Source organism: Arachis stenosperma, chromosome 2, assembly GCF_014773155.1.
Source record: "Arachis stenosperma cultivar V10309 chromosome 2, arast.V10309.gnm1.PFL2, whole genome shotgun sequence".
Lineage (NCBI taxonomy): Eukaryota > Viridiplantae > Streptophyta > Magnoliopsida > Fabales > Fabaceae > Arachis > Arachis stenosperma.
This window is the reverse complement of record NC_080378.1, coordinates 54,516,952-54,531,660: the sequence shown is the minus strand read 5'-3', so window position 1 is coordinate 54,531,660 and position 14,709 is coordinate 54,516,952. Positions and strand designations below refer to the sequence as shown.

At 40.8% G+C, this 14,709-nt stretch overlaps 1 non-coding gene across 1 annotated transcript; it reads right to left on the bottom strand.

The window, feature by feature from the left end:
• Positions 1-11,801: 11,801 nt before the first annotated feature.
• LOC130964202 (small nucleolar RNA R71) lies at positions 11,802-11,909 on the bottom strand. Its single transcript, XR_009080305.1, has one exon. It is a non-coding gene; the product is annotated as a small nucleolar RNA R71 (small nucleolar RNA).
• Between the last annotated feature and the right edge of the window lie 2,800 nt (positions 11,910-14,709).

Genomic DNA, 14,709 nt, shown 5'->3' with positions numbered 1-14,709 from the left:
AAAGAAAATGCATGCAGAAGCTCAGGAACTCATTGAAATGGTTGCAAATAACCAGTTCATGTACACCTCTAAAAGGAATCCTATGAATAATGGGACGTCTCAGAGGAAGGGAGTTCTTGAAATTGATGCTCTGAATGCCATATTGGCTCAGAACAAAATGTTGACTCAACAAATCAATATGATTTCTCAGAGTCTGAATGGTTTGCAAAATGCATCCAACAGTACTAAAGAAGCATCTTATGAAGAAGAAGCTTATGATCCTGAGAACCCTGCAATGACAGAGGTTAATTACATGGGTGAAGCCTATGGAAACACCTATAATCCCTCATGGAGAAATCATCCAAATTTTTCATGCAATGATCAACAAAAGCCTCAACAAGGCTTTAATAATGGTGGAAGAAATAGGTTAAGCAATAGCAAGCCTTTTCCATCATTCTCTCAGCAACAGACAGAGAATTCTGAGCAGAGCCCCTCTAGCTTAGCAAATACAGTCTCTGATCTATCTAAGGCCACTCTAATTTTCATGAATGAAATAAGGTCCTCCATTAGAAATTTGGAGGCACAAGTGGGCCAGCTGAGTAAAAGAGTCACTGAAACTCCCTCTTGTACTCTCCCAAGCAATACAGAAGAGAATCCAAAAAGAGAGTGCAAGGCCATAACCTTACTTGGTGTGGCCGAACCTAGAGAGGAGGAGGAGGACATGAATCCCAGTAAGGAAGACCTCATGGGACGTCCTCTGGACAAAAAGGAGTTCCCATTTGAGGAACCTAAGGAATCTGAGGTTCATCTAGAGACCATAGAGATTTCATTGAACCTACTTCTGCCATTCATTAGCTCTGATGACTATTCCTCCTCTGAAGAGGATGAAGATATTACTGAAGAGCAAGTTGCTAAGTACCTTGGAGCAATCATGAAGCTAAATGCCAAGTTTTTTGGTAATGAGACTTGGGTGGATGAATTCCCTCGCTCACCAATGAATTGAATGACTTGGTTAGGCAGACATTACCTCAAAAGAAACAGGATCCTGGTAAATTCCTAATTCCCTGTACCATAGGCACCATGACCTTTGAGAAGGCTCTGTGTGACCTAGGGTCAGGCATAAACTTAATGCCACTCTCTGTAATGGAGAAACTGGGAATCTTTGAGGTACATGCTGCCAAATTTTCATTAGAGATGGCAGACAAATCCATGAAAAAGGCTTATAGATAGGTAGAGGACGTGCTAGTAAAGGTCAAAGGCCTTTACATCCCTGCTGATTTCATAATCCTAGACACCGGGAAGGAGAAGGACGAATCCATCATCCTTGGAAGACCCTTCCTAGCCACAGTAAAAGCTGTAATTGATGTTGACAGAGGAGAGTTGGTCCTTCAATTGAATGAGGACTACCTTGTGTTTAAAACTCAAGGATTTCCCTCTGCAACCATGGAGGGGAAGCATGAAAAGCTTCACTCAATACAGAGTCAAACAAATCCCCCACAGTCAAACTCTAAGTTTGGTGTTGGGAGGCCACAACCAAACGCTAAGTTTGGTGTTGAACCCCCACATCCAACTCTAAGTTTGGTGTTGGGAGGTCCCAACAATGCTCTGAACACCTGTGAAGCTCCATGAGAGCTCACTGTCAAGCTATTGACATTAAAGAAATGCTTATTGTGAGGCAACCCAATTTTATTTATCTATGTTATTTTCTTTTTTTAGGTTGATGATCATGTTGAGTCACAAAAATAACTGCAAAAATTACAGAAAAATAAAAAATAGAATTAAAAATAGCACACCTTGGAGGAGAAACTTACTGGCGTTTAAACGCCAGTAAGGGTAGCAGAATGGGCATTTAACGCCCAGTCTGGCACCATTCTGGGCGTTAAACGCTAGTAAGAAGCACCAGACTGGCATTAAAGGCCAGAAACAAGCTACAATCTGGCGTTAAACACCAGAAACAGGCTACAATCTGGCCTTAAATGCCAAAAACAAGCAGCAATCTAGCGTTAAACGCCAGGATTGCACACTAAGGGCGTTTACATGCCTAATTGGAGCAGGGATGAGAAATCCTTGACCCCTCAGGATCTGTGGACCCCACAGGATCCCCACTTACCCTCCCATAACACTCTTCCCCAAATACCCCTCACCAATCAACTCATTCACTCTTTCCTATCACCTCTTCACCAATCACCTCCATATCTCTTCCCCAAGAACCCCACCTACCTCACCTTTCAAATTCAAAACACTTTTCCCTCCCAAACTCAACCCTAATGACCAAAACCTAACCCTCCCCTCACCTCTATATAAACTCCTCCCTACTTTTTCATATTCACACAACATAAACACCTTTCCCCTCTCTTGGCCGAACCACCTATAACCCTCCATCTCCTCTATTTTCTTCTTCTTCCCCTTCTTTCTTTCTTTTTTTGCTCGAGGACGAGCAAACCTTTTAAGTTTGGTGTGGTAAAAGAATTGCTTTTTATTTTTCCATAACCATTTATGGCACCTAAGGCCGGAGAAACCTCTAGAAAGAGGAAAGGGAAGACAAAAGCTTCCACCTCCGAGTCATGGGAGATGGAGAGATTCATCTCAAAGGTCCATCAAGACCACTTCTATGAAGTTGTGGCCAAGAAGAAGGTGATCCCTGGTGGACGAAATTGTGATCACATGTTCTTTATACTTTGATGAGTTTACTCTTAGGGCACTGTTTATTTTCACAACTCCGTTCAACTAGCCAGCAAGTGTACTGGGTCGTCCAAGTAATAAACCTTACGTGAGTAAGGGTCGATCCCACAGAGATTGTTGGTATGAAGCAAGCTATGGTCACCTTGTAGATCTCAGTTAGGGAGATTTAAAGGCTAATTGTGATTATTGGAATAAATTATAAAATAAAAAGAAAATACATAATAAAAGGGATAGAATACTTATGTAGATTCATTGGTAGGAATTTCAGTTAAGTATGTGAAGATGCTGTATGGCTCACGGACGCCTGCTCTCCCACTGCTTCTACTCAGTCCTTCTTACTCCTTTCCATGGCAAGCTTTGTATAGGGGTTCACCATCAGCTGTGGCTACTTTCATTCCTCTCGGGAAAATATCCTATGCGGCTGTCACTCGCACAGCTAATCAGTCTGGAGGCATCACCCATGGTTGATGGCTACATCCCATCCTCGCAGTGAAAACTAATGCTCACGCACTCTGTCACAGTACGGCTAATCACCGGTTGGTTCCCGCTCCTACTGGAATAGAATCCCTTGATTCTTTTGCGTCTGTCACTAACGCCCAGCAGGTTACAAGTTTGAAGCACGTCACAGTCATTCATTACCGGAATCCTACTCGGAATACCACAAACAAGGTTAGACTTTCCGGATTCCCAGGATCCTACTCGGAACACCACAGACAAGGTTGGACTTTCCGGATCCTCATAAATGCCGCCATCTATCTAGCTTATACCACGAAGATTCTGTTGGGGAATCTAAGAGATACACATTCAAGCTCGGTTGCATGTAGAACGGAAGTGGTTGTCAATCACGCGCGTTCATAAGTGAGAATGATAATGAGGGTTATTTACTCATCACCTTCATCATGTTCTTGGGTACAAATGAATATCTTGGAATAAGAATAAGATAGAGACCGAATAAAAGAAAATAGAATTGCATTGATACTTGAGGTACAGCAGAGCTCCACACCCTTAATCTATGGTGTGCAGAAACTCCACCGTTGAAAATACATAAGCAAAAGAGGTTCAGGCATGGCCGAATGGCCAGCCCTCTCCATGATCAAGTGACCGAATGAATAAAGACTTAAAGTGGTCAAAAGATGCCTAATACAATAGATAAATGTCCTATATATACTAGACTAGCTACTAGGGTTTACATGAGTAAGTAATTGATGCATAAATCCACTTCCGGGGCCCACTTGGTGTGTGCTTGGGCTGAGCTTGATCTATCCACGAGCTGAGGCTTCTCTTGGAGTTGAACTTCGAGTTATGACGTGTTTTGGGCGTTCAACTCCGGATCATGACGTTTTTCTGGCGTTTAACTCCAGACAGCAGCGTGTACTTGGCGTTCAACGCCAAGTTACGTCGTCATTCTTCGAATAAAGTATGGACTATTATATATTGCTGGAAAGCCCTGGATGTCTACTTTCCAACGCCGTTGAGAGCGCGCCAATTGGAATTCTGTAGCTCCAGAAAATTCATTTCGAGTTCAGGGAGGTCAGATTCCAACAGCATCAGCAGTCCTTTTGTCAGCCTTTTTCAGAGTTTTGCTCAAATCCCTCAATTTCAGTCAGAATTTACCTGAAATCACAGAAAAACACACAAACTCATAGTAAAGTCCAGAAATGTGAATTTATCATAAAAACTAAGGAAAACATCCCTAAAAGTAGCTTAAACTCATTAAAAACTATGTAAAAACTATGCCAAAAAGCGTATAAATTATCCGCTCATCAATCCCTGAGGTCCCTTTCATGCTTAAGAAAAATGAGTATCCGGAGATCTGACATGAAATCTGAAGAAGAGGTTGGGAAGTTCTTACCAACCCCATTCAACAAGTCAGAATCTTAATGGTTCAAGAGATCTATACCAATCCATGGATCACTAGGAACCATGATCAAAGTATGAACCTGAATCCAAAGAATTGGCTTATAATGGTTCGGGGAAAATACTTAGATTTTAGTCCGGAAAATGTAAGGTTGGCGTTCCACTTGCCAATGATGCAAGAAAACGCACGCCTCTACACTAGAAGGGTCAACTTTGATCAAAGGTTTGACCAAGTCCTCATGGACATATGTGTGGAAGGAGCTCAATGGAAAAGAGACTCAAGAGGTAATCCGGTTCAATTGAGAAGACCGGACCTTAAGCCCGTGGCTAGAGGATGGTTGGAGTTCATCCAACGCTCCATCATTCCTACTAGCAACCGATCTGAAGTGACTGTGGATCGGGCTATCATGATCCATAGTATCATAATTGGGGAGGAAGTGGAAGTTCATGAGATCATACCTCTAGAACTCTACAAGGTGGCTGACAAGTCATCCACCTTGGCAAGGTTAGCCTTTCCTCATTTTATTTGTCACCTATGCAATTTGGCTGGGATAGACATAGAAGGAGACATCCTCATTGAAGAGGACAAGCCCATCACTAAGAAAAGGATGGAGCAAATAAGGAAGCCCACTCATGGACCTCAACAAGAGCATGAGGAATTTCCTCATCAAGAAATCCCTGAGATGCCTCAAGGGATGCATTTTCCTCCACACAACTATTGGAAGTAACTCAACACCTCTTTGGAAGGCTTGAGTTACAACATGGACCAACTAAAGGTGGAGCACCAAGAGCACTCCATCATTCTCCATGAAATTAGAGAATATCAAAGAGCTATGAGGGAGGAGCAACAAAGGCAAGGAAGAGACATAGAGGAGCTCAAGAGCACCATTGGTTCTTCAAGAGGAAGACGCCACCCTCACTAAGGTGGACTCATTCCTTAATCTCCTTGTCTATTTATTTTTATGTTTTCAATTTTGAGCTTTATGTTTGGCTATGTTTTGTGTCTTTATTACATTATCATTAGTATCTAGTGTCTATGCCTTAAAGCTATGAATAACTCCATGAACCCTTCACCTCTCTTAAATGAAAAATGTGCTTAATTAGAAAAGAACAAGAAGTACTTGGATTTCAAATTTTATATTGAAATTAGTTTAATTATTTTGATGTGGTGGCAATACTTTTTGTTTTCTGAATGAATGCTTGAACATTGCATATTTTTTATAGTGAAGTTTATGAATGTTAAAATTGTTGGCTCTTGAAAGAATGATGAACAAAGAGAAATGTTATTGATAATCTGAAAAAACATGAAATTGATTCTTGAAGCAAGAAAAAGCAGTGAAAAAAAAGGGCGAAAAAAAAGGAAAGAAAGAAAAAGAAAAAACAAGTAGAAAAAAGCCAATAGCCCTTTAAACCAAAAGTCAAGGGTAAAGAGGATCCAAGGCTTTGAGCATTAATGGATAGGAGGGCCTAAAGGAATAAAATCCTGGCCTAAGCGGCTAAATCAAGCTATCCCTAACCATGTGCTTGTGCCATGAAGGTTCAAGTGAAAAGCTTGAGACTGAGTGATCCAAAGCAAAAAGAGTGTGCTTAAGAACTCTGGACACCTTTAACTAGGGACTTTAGCAAAGCTGAGTCACAATCTGAAAAGGTTCACCCAGTTATGTGTCTGTGGCATTTATGTATCTGGTGGTAATACTGAAAAACAAAATGCTCAGGGCCACGGCCAAGACTCATAAAGTAGCTGTGTTCAAGAATCAACATACTGAACTACGAGAATCAATAACACTATCTAAAAATCTGAGTTCCTATAGATGCCAATCATTCTGAATTTCAAAGGAAAAAGTCAGATGCCAAAACTGTTCGGAAGCAAAAAGCTACTAGCCCCGCTCATATAATTGAGACTAAGTTTCATTAATATTGTGAGATTCATTGTATCTTCTCTTCTTTTTATCCTATTTGATTTTCAGTTGCTTGGAGACAAGCAACAATTTAAGTTTGGTGTTGTGATGAGCGGATAATTTATACGCTTTTTGGCATTATTTTTAGATAGTTTTTAGTAGGATCTAGCTACTTTTTAGTATATTTTTATTAGTTTTTAAGAAAAATTCATATTTCTGGACTTTACTATGAGTTTGTGTGTTTTTCTATGATTTCAGGTATTTTCTCGCTGAAATTGAGGGACCTGAGCAAAAATCTGATTCAGAGGCTGACAAAGGACTGCTGATGCTATTGGATTCTGACCTTCCTGCACTCGAAATGGAATTTTTAAAGCTATAGAAACCGAAATGGCACGCTCTCAAGTGCGTTGGAAAGTAGACATCTAGGGCCTTCCAGCAATATATAATAGTCTATACTTTGCCCGAGTTTAGACAACACAAACTGGCGTTCAACGCCAGCTTTCTACCCTATTCTGGCGTTAAACGCCAGAAACAAGTTGCAAGCTAGAGTCAAACGCCAGAAACAAGTTACAAACTGGCTTTTAACTCCAAAGAAGGCCTCTACACGTGAAAGCTTCAATGCTCAGCTCAAGCACACACAAAGTGGGACCGAAAGTGGATTTCTGCATCATTTACTTATTTATGTAACCCTAGTTTAGTATAAATAGAACTTTTTACTATTGTACTCAAATCTTTTGATCATCCTTGATCTTGGGATCAGGTCTTTTTCCCTATTTTCGAATTCATATGCCATTTGGGGAGGCTGGCCATTCGGCCATGCCTAGACCTTGTACTTATATATTTTCAACGGTGGAGTTTCTACACTCCATAGATTAAGTTGTGGAGCTCTGTCGAGTATTAATGCAAAGTACTATTGTTCTTCTATTCAATTCATGCTTATTCTTATTCTAATATTTTTATTCCCACACAAGAACATGATGAATGTGATGATTATGTGACACTCATCACCATTCTCACTTATGAACGCATGATTAACAACCACTTCCGTTCTACATGAAAACAAGCTTGAATGTATATCTCTTGGGTTTCTAATCAATGATTCACATCGACTCCCCTCTGACAATGGTGCATCTAGATCCGAGATCAGAATCTTCATGGTATAAGCTAGAATCAATTGGCAACATTCCCGAGATCCGGAAAGTCTAAACCTTGTCTGTGGTATTCCGAGTAGGATCTGAGAAGGGATGACTGTGACGAGCTTCAAACTCGCGACTGTAGGGCGTGGTGACAGACGCAAAAGGATAGTAAATCCTATTCCTACACGATCGAGAACCAATAACTGATTAGCCATACGGTATCTGTGCATTGTTTTTTTCATCCGAGACGAGCAATCCGACAGTTGATTAGCCGTAAAGAAATCGTAGAGGACCATTTTCACTGAGAGGATGAGAAGTAGCCATTAACAATGGTAACACCCAGCATATAGCTTGCCATAGAAAGGAGTATGAAGGATTGGATGAAGGCAATAGGAAAGCAGAGATTCAGAAGGAACAAAGTATCTCCATACACTTATCTGAAATTCCCACCAATGAATTACATAGGTATCTCTATCTTTATTTTATGTTTTATTTATCTTTTAATTATCAAAACTTTATAACCATTTGAATCTCCCTGACTGAGATTTACAAGATGACCATAGCTTGCTTCAAGCCGACAATCTCCGTAGGATCGACCCTTACTCACTTAAGGTTTATTACTTGGACGACCCAGTGCACTTGCTGGTTAGTTGTGTGAAATTGTGAAAAAGAGTTGAGATTACAATTGAGCATACCAAGTTGTTGGTGCCATTGTGATCACAATTTCATGCACCAAGGAGTACGATTTTATGCTAAAACAACTGGAGGAAGCCGTAATTATTGAAGAGGAAGAAGTGGTTGAAGACTTAGGAGATGCTGAACCTCCATGGAAAAGTCAAGTTATACAGCCACCTTCAAAGACGTTTGAAATTGATGTTGAGGAGGGTGTACAACCTCTGATGAGCGGATAATTTATACGCTTTTTGGCATTGTTTTTAGTATGTTTTCAGTATATTTTAGTTAGTTTTTAGTATATTTTTATTAGTTTTTAGTTAAAAGTCACTTTTCTAGACTTTACTATGAGTTTGTGTGTTTTTCTGTGATTTCAGGTATTTTCTAGCTGAAATTGAGGGACCTGAGCAAAAATCTGATTCAGAGACTGAAAAGGACTGCAGATGCTGTTGGATTCTGACCTCCCTGCACTCGAAGTGGATTTTCTGGAGCTACAGAAACTCAATTGGCGCGCTCTCAACGGCGTTGGAAAGTAGACATCCTGGGCTTTCCAGCAATGTATAATAGTCCAAACTTTGCCCGAGATTTGATGGCCCAAACCGGCGTTCCAAATCAGCTCAAGAATGCCCGGCGTTAAACGCCGGAACTGGCACAAGAATGGTAGTTAAACGCCCAAACTGGCACAAAAGCTGGCGTTTAACTCCAAGAAGAGTCTCTACACGAAAATGCTTCAATGCTCAGCCCAAGCACACACCAAGTGGACCCGGAAGTGGATTTTTATGTCACTTACTCATATTTGTAAACCTTAAGCTACTAGTTCTCTATAAATAGGACATTTTGCTATTGTTATTTTTATTTTGGGGATCTTAGATCATCTTTAGGTCTTTGAATCCTTTGATCATGTTCTGGAGGCTGGCCTCACGGCCATGCCTAGACCTTGTTCTTATGTATTTTCAACGGTGGAGTTTCTACACACCATAGATTAAGGTGTGGAGCTCTGCTGTACCTCGAGTATTAATGGAATTACTATTGTTCTTCTATTCAATTCAGCTTGTTTTTATTCCAAGATATCACTTGTTCTTCAACTTGATGAATGTGATGATCCGTGACACTCATCATCATTCTCACCTATGAACGTGTGACCGTCAATCATCTCCGTTCTACCTTAGATTGGGTGGATATCTCTTGGGTTCTTTAACCGGAATCTTCGTGGTATAAGCTAGAATTGATGACTGCATTCAAGAGAATCCGGAAGGTCTAAACCTTGTCTGTGGTATTCTGAGTAGGATTCAATGATTAAATGACTGTGACGAGCTTCAAACTCGCGATTGTGGGGCGTTAGTGACAGATGCAAAAGAATCACTGGATTCTATTCCGACATGATCGAGAACCGACAGCTGGATAGCCGTGCCGTGACAGGGTGCATTGAACATTTCCACTGAGAGGACGGGACTGTAGCCATTGACAACGGTGATGCCCAACATACAGCTTGCCATGGAAAGGAGTAAGAAGGATTGGATGAAGACAATAGGAAAGCAGAGAGACGGAAGGGACAAAACATCTCCATTCGCTTATCTGAAGCTCTCACCAATGAATTACATAAGTATCTCTATCCTTGTTTTATGTTTTATTCATATATCATCCATAACCATTTGAATCTGCCTGACTAAGATTTACAAGGTGACTATAGCTTGCTTCATACCAACAATCTCCGTGGGATCGACCCTTACTCGCGTAAAGTTTATTACTTGGACGACCCAGTGCACTTGCTGGTTAGTTGTGCGAAGTTGTGTTTATGCCATGGTATTGAGCACCAAGTCTTTGGGGCCATTACTAGGGATTATTTGAGTTGTGAAAAGTAGTGATCACAATTTCGTGCACCAAGTTTTTGGCGCCGTTGCCGGGGATTGTTTCGAGTATGGAAAACTGATGGTTCATCTTGTTGCTTAGATTAGGTATTTTTTCAGAGTTCTTAAGAATGAATTCTAGTGTTTTAAGGTGATGATCCTATCATCACCAAAGCTGATTGATTCTCATCAATTTAGCTCTTGAATGCAATGTCCTGCTGAAGCTTGGCTATCCATGTCTAATTCCTTTAGACTGATGCTTTAGACTAACATTGCATGATTCCTAGAATTCTCATTAAGAATTTTGATACCTTTATTTTCTTTTCCACTTAATTTTCGAAAAAAATTCAAAAAAAATTACAAAATGATAAAAACCAAAAATATGTTATGTTTCTTATTGAGACACTAGTCTCATTTTAAGTTTGGTGTCTTGCATGCATTGTTTATTTGATCTTGGTTCTATTTTCAAGTCAATAATACAGGGAACTGAAGATTCAGTACATGCAGCAGAGGAATTATACAGAAAAAGCTGGGCATTCAAAATGCCCAGTGAAGAAGGAAAAACTGGCGTTTAAATGCCAGCCAGGGTGCCTGGCTGGGCGTTTAACGCCCAAAAGGGTAGAGCTTTGGGCGTTAAACGCCAGAATGTGCACCATTCTGGGCGTTTAACGCCAGGATGGCACAAGAGGGAAGATTCTATTTTTAACTCAAATTTTTTTCAAGTTTTCAAAGTTTTTCAAAATCAAATCTTTTTCAAATCATATCTTTTCAATCAAATCTTTTTCAAAATCAATTTCTTTCCTTTTTCAAAGATACTTGCTAACAATTAATGATTTGATTGAACATTTCAAGTATGTTGCCTTTTCTGTTGAGAAAGGTTTAATGTTTGAATCATATCTTTTCTTGTTAGGCAAGTCATTAATTTTTAAAATCAAATCTTTTTAAATTGTTTTTCAAATCATATCTTTTTGATTTCTAATTTCAAAATCTTTTTCAAAAATCACTTGATTTTTTTCTTAGTTTTCGAAAATCAATTAGTGTTTTTCAAAATGTTTTTAAAATCATTTACTTAATTTTTGAAAAATCTCTTCCCCTCTTTTCACATCCTTCTATTTATGGAGCACCTCAAGGAATCTCTATACTGTGACATAGAGGATTCCACATTTTCTTGTTCTCTTCTCTTTCATATGAGCAGGAACAAAGACAAAAGCATTCTTGTTGAGGCTGACCCTGAACCTGAAAGGACCTTGAAGCGAAAGCTTAGAGAAGCTAAGGCACAACTCTCTGTAGAGGACCTAACAGAAATCTTCAAAGAAGAAGAACCCATGGCAGCCGAAAACAACAACAATGCCAATAATGCAAGGAAGGTGCTGGGTGACTTTACTGCACCTACTCCCGACTTCTATGGGAGAAGCATCTCTATCCCTGCCATTGGAGTAAACAACTTTGAGCTTAAGCCTCAATTAGTTTCTCTAATGCAACAGAATTGTAAGTTCCATGGACTTCCATTGGAAGATCCTCATCACTTTTTAGCTGAGTTCTTACAAATCTGTGACACCGTCAAGACTAATGGGGTTGACCCTGAGGTCTACAGACTTATGCTATTTCCTTTTGCTGTAAGAGACAGAGCTAGAATATGGTTGGACTTACAACCTAAAGAAAGCCTGAACTCTTGGGAAAAGCTAGTCAATGCCTTCTTGGCAAAGTTTTTTCCACCTCAAAAATTGAGTAAGCTTAGAGTGGAAGTCCAAACCTTCAGACAGAAGGAAGGAGAATCCCTCTATGAAGCTTGGGAAAGATACAAACAATTAATCAGAAAGTGTCCCTCTGATATGCTTTCTAAATGGAGCATCATAGGTATTTTCTATGATGGTCTTCTGAACTGTCCAAGATGTCTTTGGATAGCTCTGCTGGAGGATCTCTTCATCTGAAGAAGACGCCTACAGAAGCTCAAGAACTAATTGAAATGGTTGCAAATAACCAATTCATGTACACTTCTGAAAGGAATCCTGTGAACAATGGGACAAATTAGAAGAAAGGAGTTCTTGAGATTGATACTCTGAATGCCATACTGGCTCAGAACAAAATATTGACCCAACAAGTCAATTTGATCTCTCAAAGTCTGTCTGGAATGCAAAATGCACCAAGCAGTACTAAGGATGCTTCATCTGAAGAAGAAGCTTATGATCCTGAGAACCCTTCAATGGAAGAGGTGAATTATATGGGAGAACCCTATGGAAACACCTATAATTCTTCATGGAGAAATCATCCAAATTTCTCATGGAAGGATCAACAGAGACCTCAACAAGGTTTCAACAACAATAATGGTGGAAGAAACAGGTTTAGCAATAGCAAGCCTTTTCCATCATCTTCTCAGCAACAGACAGAGAATTCTAAGCAGAACCACTCTGACTTAGCAACCATGGTCTCTGATCTAATCAAAACCACTCAAAGTTTCATGACTGAAACAAGGTCCTCCATTAGAAACTTGGAGGCCCAAGTGGGACAGTTGAGCAAGAAAATTACTGAACTCCCTCCTAGTACTCTTCCAAGCAATACAGAAGAAAATCCAAAAGGAGAATGCAAGGCCATCAACATGGCCGAATTTGGAGAGGAGGGAGAGGCAGTGAACGCCACTGAGGAAGACCTCAATGGACGTCCACTAGCCTCCAATGAGTTCCCCAATGAGGAACCATGGGAATCTGAGGCTCACACTGAGACCATAGAGATTTCATTGGATTTACTTCTGCCATTCATGAGCTCTGATGAGTATTCTTCCTCTGAAGAGGATGAGTATGTCACTGAAGAGCAAGTTGCTAAATACCTTGTACCATAGGCACCATGACCTTTAAGAAGGCTCTGTGTGACTTAGGGTCAAGTGTAAACCTCATGCCTCTCTCTGTAATGGAGAAGCTAGGGATCTTTGAGGTACAAGCTGCAAGAATCTCACTAGAGATGGCAGACAACTCAAGAAAACAAGCTTATGGACTTGTAGAGGATGTTTTGGTGAAGATTGAAGACTATTACATCCCTGCTGATTTCATAGTCCTAGAGACTGGGAAGTGCATGGATGAATCCATCATCCTTGGTAGACCCTTCCTAGCCACAGCAAAGGCTGTGATTGATGTTGATAGAGGTGAACTGATCATTCAAGTGAATGAAGAATCCCTTGTGTTTAAGGCTCAAGGATATCCCTCTGTAACCATGGAGAGGAAGCATGAAGAGCTTCTCTCAAAACAGAGTCAAACAGAGCCCCCACAGTCAAACTCTAAGTTTGGTGTTGGGAGGCCACAACCAAACTCTAAGTTTGGTGTTGAACCCCCACATTCAAACTCTAAGTTTGGTGTTGGGAGGTTCCAACATTGCTCTGAGTATCTGTGAGGCTCCATGAGAGCCCTCTGTCAAGCTACTGACATTAAAGAAGCGCTTGTTGGGAGGCAACCCAATGTTATATTTTATCTATTTTCCTTTGTTATTTTATGTTTTCTGTAGGTTGATGATCATGAGAAGTCACAAAATTAATTGAAAAAGCAAAAACAGAATGAAAAACAGAAAGAAAAATAGCACACCCTGGAAGAGAGCTTGCTGGCGTTTAAACGCCAGTGAAGCTAGCAAATGGGCGTTTAACGCCCAGTCTGGTGCCATTCTGGGCATTTAACGCCAGAAAGGGGGCACCAGACTGGCGTTAAACGCCAGAAAAGGGCAAGCACCTGGCATTAAACGCCAGAAATGGGCACCAGCCCGGCGTTTAACGCCAAAATTGGCAAAGGGTGCGTTTTTGCACGCCACTTGGTGCGGTGATGACTTTTCCTTGACACCTCAGGATCTGTGGACCCCACAGGATCCCCACCTACCCCACCACCCTTTCTCTTCTTCTTTACCCATTCACCAATTACCTCAACACCTCTTCCCCAAAAACCCCTCACCTATCAAATCCCATCTTTCTCTTCACCACTCACATCCACCCTTCATAAAACCCCACCTACCTCACCATTCAAATTCAAACTACTTTCCCACCCAAACCCACCCTCCCATAACCGAACCCTACCCCTCTCTTCACCCCTATATAAACCCATCTTCACTTCTTCATTTTCACACACCCTAAACACTACTTCTCCCCCCTTTGGCCGAACCACAAAGCCACCTCCATCTCCTCCATTTCTTCTTCTTCTACTCTCTTCTTTCTTTTTTTGCTCGAGGATGAGCAAACCTTTTAAGTTTGGTGTGGTAAAAGCATTGCTTTTTGTTTTTCCATAACCATTTATGGCATCCAAGGCCGGAGAAACCTCTAGAAAGAGGAAAGGGAAGGCAAAAGCTTCCACCTCCGAGTCATGAGAGATGGAGAGATTCATCTCAAGGGTGCATCAAGACCACTTCTATGAAGTTGTGGCCTTGAAGAAGGTGATCCCCGAGATCCCTTTCAAACTCAAAAAAGGGTCAACTTTGATCAAAGGTTGGACCAAGTCCTCATAAACATTTGTGAAGAGGGCGCTCAATGGAAGAGAAACTCAAGAGGGAAGCCGGTTCAACTGAGAAGGCATGAGGACAAGCCCATCACTAAGAAAAAGATGGAGCAAACAAGAGATCCCACTCATCATGAAATCCCTGAGATACCTCAAGGGATGCACTTTCCTCCAC